Source organism: Conger conger, chromosome 12 (assembly GCF_963514075.1).
Source record: "Conger conger chromosome 12, fConCon1.1, whole genome shotgun sequence".
In the NCBI taxonomy this organism is placed as follows: domain Eukaryota; kingdom Metazoa; phylum Chordata; class Actinopteri; order Anguilliformes; family Congridae; genus Conger; species Conger conger.
The window spans coordinates 11,560,736-11,566,282 of NC_083771.1; the positions used below are offsets into that span (position 1 = coordinate 11,560,736).

Sequence of the window (5,547 nt, forward strand, 5' to 3'; positions counted from 1 at the left end):
AATGACTACCAATACTACTACTAATAATAACAACAAACAGTCGCACTAATCATAATAATAATACTTATAAATATTGTAGTTGTTCTTTCCTGAAGTGCATGTACAGTATATGTCCCAAGTACAGAAGGGTAAAGAGGGTTTTTTTCCCGAAATCTCCGCCTCTTTTTCTTCCGTCTCTCTAATGCGTGCCTCCATATTAAACTCAAAGCCTGTTTCTTTAAAAAAAACTTGCGACTGTATCATGAATGATGTCAGGGGGGAGCGCAGTTCAGTTACCGTCCATGTGAGCGACAATCACTTCCTGGATAGGGAAAGGCCGACGCACAGAGAGAGAGAGCGAGAGAGAGAGGGAGAGAGAGCGAGAGAGAGAGAGAGGGGGAATCGAGCGAGCGAGCAAACGAGGTGAGACCGGGGGGCCTGGGCAAATAAGGACCCTGCAAACTTTGCATCCGGAGAAATATCGCGGCGATCGAAGCGGAGCAGGTTTTATGGAGGAGAAACATAGCGGGTATTTTTCCGATCCTTTATCTTTGATTAATTGTGTGTGGCTTGAAAGTGTGACGCATATGATTTGCCTGATTTTATGTCCTCTCGATGCAGTTTTTTTTAAAGATTAATCTGTAAGCTATTTTATCGAGCATTCGTCTGGCGTATGGACAGAAATATGAACATTGCATTTTGTTGAGTGGTGATATGCTTTTTACTTTTACTGTGTATATTTGAGCTTTCGTTGTGTTTTGGACATTTTTGTATCCCGCTCACTATGGAATTGATTCGATAACGTAACTTTATTTGCGACATAATTGTGCTAGCAGAGAGCTGTTGGGTTGCTGCCTCATTTGAATAGCTGTTTGAGCATGCCATATGAAAGCTATACAATTACATTTGTAAGCCGAAAAGCAGTTCGTCCTTCGTGTGTTAGTATGTACACTGGTCAATAGCCAAAATGTAATGTGACATGACATCGCTGCGTCACTATCAAAGCAATCTTTCTCACAAACATTTGCAACCTCCCACCCACCCACTCACACACACACACACACACACACACACACACACACACACACACACACTTTAATTAATTATTTTCTTGCACGTAGATGTATTTATGTAGCCCGCCCTTTCTCAGACAATGTTTCTTTACGCTGAAGGCAGTCGATATTTTTATTATTTACTTTTTAAACTTTAATGTCGTCCTAAAAAAGTTAAATAGCGTACCCCCATTTGACTCCAATGGCAGGTACTAATTTAAAATACGGTCTCCGTTATCTAGCTGTCTGGCATTGCTTATGTGGTCATAGGAGTTGTACATATCGGAGTCTGATCAGTACAGTGTAGTGGGTTCACATAGGGCTACTGCATGTGAATGACTGCGTTTTAGGCTGGCAATGCAAAAACATGTACCCGTTCCTGTAACTCCTAGTTTTAATGTCTGCCTTATCAGATAGCGATACAGGACTTTGTAGACTTTTGTCTGTATGGTCATCTCGGCGAGAAGTGGAAAATAATGATAACAACAAGTAGCCTACCGCACTTTCATTTTTGGCAACTATATTTCCACCCTTAAAGAGTCTTGCCTCTCAGCAGTAGCCAGATTAGTGTGAAAGTGCATTTGTACACAGGGCCATTGCTGCAGAATTAATCTCTATTTACAACATTTTATTTGTTTCCCTTGAAATGTAATTGCTGCTGTTATTCTGGAATCTCAAGTAGGCTGTCAAAAGACCTATAGGCCTACGCGCGAGCTAGGTGGTGGCATCTTCTCCCTACTGTGGGAACACTGAGATTGTCTTTAAACTTCAAATGAACTTGGTCTATCAAAAAACCTGAACTATAGCTGCTGAGTTAACTGTGGTCTTCAGATTACAACAATATTTAAAAGCTGACTGAATTATTCCGCCATTTCTACCGTCGAAAATGACATCTTGCCCTGCTCTTGTTACCGACTGATGGCTCAGGAATAAAACGTAAATTGTACAATAAATACTTAATCGCATAACATACCACATAGCCGAATGAGGCAATTGCTGAAAGGTGAATTATGATGCAATGGATATTTAAAAAAGTGAATGATGAGAATCAAGTCTTAAGTAAATTATATATAGGCCTATCAAAGATCGCCTTCATGTAAGCGACTGTTATCTTTCTCTGGGATTTGTCAAATACATTCTAAGCTGCAGTGATTAGTTTTGATTAGTCTGTCAATGTTCAAGACCGTTTTATGACCTGGTGTTTGAAATGCACATTACCTTTTCTCTTGGCTTGAAATGTGTTCTAGCAACAACTTTCCCTGATATAAACATAAACATAAACTCAATTTTTAAATATAGCGATTTTGCCACACGTGTAACAAGCTAGCTATTTGGCCCCGATGTAAAGTCCTCTATAATATGTTGTCAGGACACGCAGCGACACATATGTTGATCTCTATCTGCAACCCCTCAATGCTATAACGTGAAGAATATAAACATCCGCGTGCCATCGCACTTCCTTTTTGCGCGTATTTACGCAGTATTTGAACCTCGGCATTGATAATGTGTCAGTGTCTTCCTCTTTCCCCAGTGATGGGGGTTTTTATTTTTATATTTGGACTAACACCATGAGCCTCAGAAACTTTATTTGCTTTGGTTAATGGTTACTCGATTTGATGTGTGCGTTTAAAACCTATACTCCGGTTATGAAGCCATTTTAGGTTACTTTTAATAACTGAAGAGAGCCCAGTGCCCGTAGTGTTGTGCGCAGGTAAATTCTAAAATAATTATGATTGTGACAGCCTCGTGCATTTTCAGTTGCCGCTACTTCTTTCTTTAGCCCAGTAAAAACGTGTTCAATTTAAAGACAGTTATAAGTCTTCTGAGTTGATTCATTCGCTAAGCCTTCTTAATAAGAAACTAAGTAATATTAGGCCCAGGTCCCCCAACTGATTAAAATAGCATGCATATAGTTTACGAAAATCGACGTTGCATGTAGTAGAACATAGTCTAATGTACGTTGATCGAAGATCAAAAAACTAGTCAGAATGTTGTTCAGTCATTCGGAAGGATTTTGATTGATCGTTCTTCACCTATTAATGGCGTTGTCTATTCTTTCAATCATGTTTTTGTATTGGGTACGTAGCTGGTGTGGATTATTCACCATACGCAGCTTTGCTGTGCTACCCCTTTCCCGCTTGCCATACAATCTCATGATCTCATGTCGTCCTCGTATCCCCTCTATAAATACTGCATTCGAGGTCCCTTGAGGCCACCACGTACCCTCTGTACGCAGCGGTAAGGCGCAGGGAGGGAGGGAGAGATTTAGGGACTTTTTTTCGGTGCTGGTGGAGGGGGGGGGGGGGGTGCTTGAATGAAATAACTTGGGTGCACATCGAAAATGTATCTCCCCAGGACAAACACTGAAAAAAAATTACTCCTGTCAAGGGAATCTGGTTTGATTTGTTGAGCTCGGTCACTGCAGAGATTACAGTCTGTGGAGAGAGGGAGGGAGAGAGAGAGGGAGGGGGGAGGGAGAGAGAGGCTGACTGACACCCTCCTGCTCCGGAGCAGTGTTCTCTCTGACCTGAGCTGACTAATGCGTTCCTGTCTGCCTTTCATGAAGCTGAACATGTGACTAAGCACAAAGCCTCCATTCCTCCACTGTCTGCCTCTGCAGCCATCTTACAGTCCTTTCTGCATCTGTGCTCTCTCCCTCTCTCCCACTGCCTAATGCTTCTGTCTCTTCTCTCTTCATCTTCTGTCTTCTTTACCTTCTCTGTCTGCACAGTTTTTTTTCTCCTTTTCTCTCCCTCTGGTTTTATATCTCTCTGTCTGCCTCGCTCTCTCCTTTGTGCTAGGTACTGTACTTCGGCTTTCACAGACGTGCCTGCCAGCAGGCTTTCAGGAGAAAACAAGGGCTGCCATTTTCTCTCTCTCTAATTCTCTCTCACTCACTCACTCACTCACTCTCTCGCTCTCTCGATCGCTTGCTCTCTGACTCGCTCTCTCTCTCCCTCCCTCTCCCTGTCTCAAAAACAAGAGTTTGATCAATGGCATTGCTTTCATGTTAGTGTGGAGCTGGTGGGTAGTGGTGGCAGTGTGTGGGGGGGGGGGGGCTCTCTCTCCCTCTCTCTCTCTCTCTCTCTCTCTCTCCTCACACAGCTCATTGTAGCATGGCTGATATCCATAAAACCTTCTGGGCATTAATTCACTGGACTCTCACCGCTGTGAAATCCGGCCCAGCTGTCGCACCGAGCCAACGCGATGCAAAATGGCCGCCGGTTCGTTCCCGGCCCGCGTCGGCTTCAGCCGCTAAGTCTGCGCAACGACAACGCTAATCCCTGGCGTCAGTTTCGTTTATTTATGTTATTTTTCACATTTTTTCACGTCTCGAGAGCCGGTGCGACGCTGCTCCAGTCCTCTCTCCGTCTGGGTACTGCTCAGCTGTTCCAGAGACCTCCGCACAACAGGAAGGCCTTGTTTACCGTCGGCTGGGACCAGACTACCACTCCCCCGCTTCGCCCTCCTCCACGCCAGCCTGCTCCGTCTCCGGACCGGGGCCTTTCGCACGTTTACCACCCCCGGCGGCGCCTGCACTTAACCCCCGCAAGGCTGCGGGCTCGAACCCCGGCCCGGCGCGTTCCCGTAGTTTCGCTGTGCAGGAATGCGTCCCGGCAGACTGCTGGCTTGGCGCTGATGCACACGCCCCCCGGGGAGGGTGTCGGCTGAGAAAGCCTCGCTCTCTCCGCGGCGCTGGGCGTGCACGGCCCGTCACGTGCGCGGCTCTGGAGAAAGTGAAATGGTTCAGGTGGTTGTGGTCGAAGTCTGCTTCACAGCACAGAGCAAACAGAGGCCTTCCTGTTTTTTTTGTCACTGTGAGTCCAGCCATGTGATATTTAGAGGCTGTTTTAGTTTCTGTTTCTGTGACTGGGAAGGGGCGAGTCTGTGTTTGTTGGCCGCTGACCGGGCCGGGGGATGGCGGTGGCGATGGTGGTATTTGAGGGAAGCTTAAAGCCGCGTGGTGCTCAGGGTTTATCCGTGACGTTAGCGTTAGCGACGCTGCTCTCACTGCACTTCACCTGTCGGGTTCTTCACGCGCTGTTTGACCTGAGATTTAAACGGATGACTTTGCTCGAAGTCAGCGAGTCTGAGTCAGTGTCTCCGTGCGTTTTTACTCAGAAATGACTGAGTTATTTAGAAAGAAGTAGGTTTTTGTGTCACCATTTGTCTAGGGCCCAGATGATGTCAAGTGCCTCAATACATATGCTGATATGGAGGGATCATGTTATTGGGTTTCTTGTTACAATGCATGGCCCGATATGGGGGTCACATATAGTTTGTATCCTGATATGGGGTTCACCCTACAAAAAGTGTATTAAATTAGAAAATGTTTTTGCAACCAAATCAGATATTATTAAGGAAAATTATTAAGTTTAGTTAAATGGTTTATTGTGAAAAGTAGTGCTAATTTAAAAGATGGTTGTAATCCCAGTGAAGGACAACAGTGAGCTCCCATAAAACACATTATAAACAAAGAAAATGGTTCTGAATGTTTATGAATGCTTAGTTTTAG

At 44.8% G+C, this 5,547-nt stretch overlaps 1 protein-coding gene across 1 annotated transcript in view; it reads left to right on the forward strand.

Annotated features, from left to right (window-relative positions):
• Positions 1-360: 360 nt before the first annotated feature.
• LOC133141913 (nucleus accumbens-associated protein 2) overlaps positions 361-5,547 on the forward strand; it is a 28,539-nt gene continuing 23,352 nt past the window's right edge. Inside the window, exon 1 of the mRNA XM_061262740.1 lies at positions 361-508. The gene's annotated coding sequence lies outside the window, so the exon portion shown is untranslated. The remainder of the gene's footprint in view (positions 509-5,547) is intronic.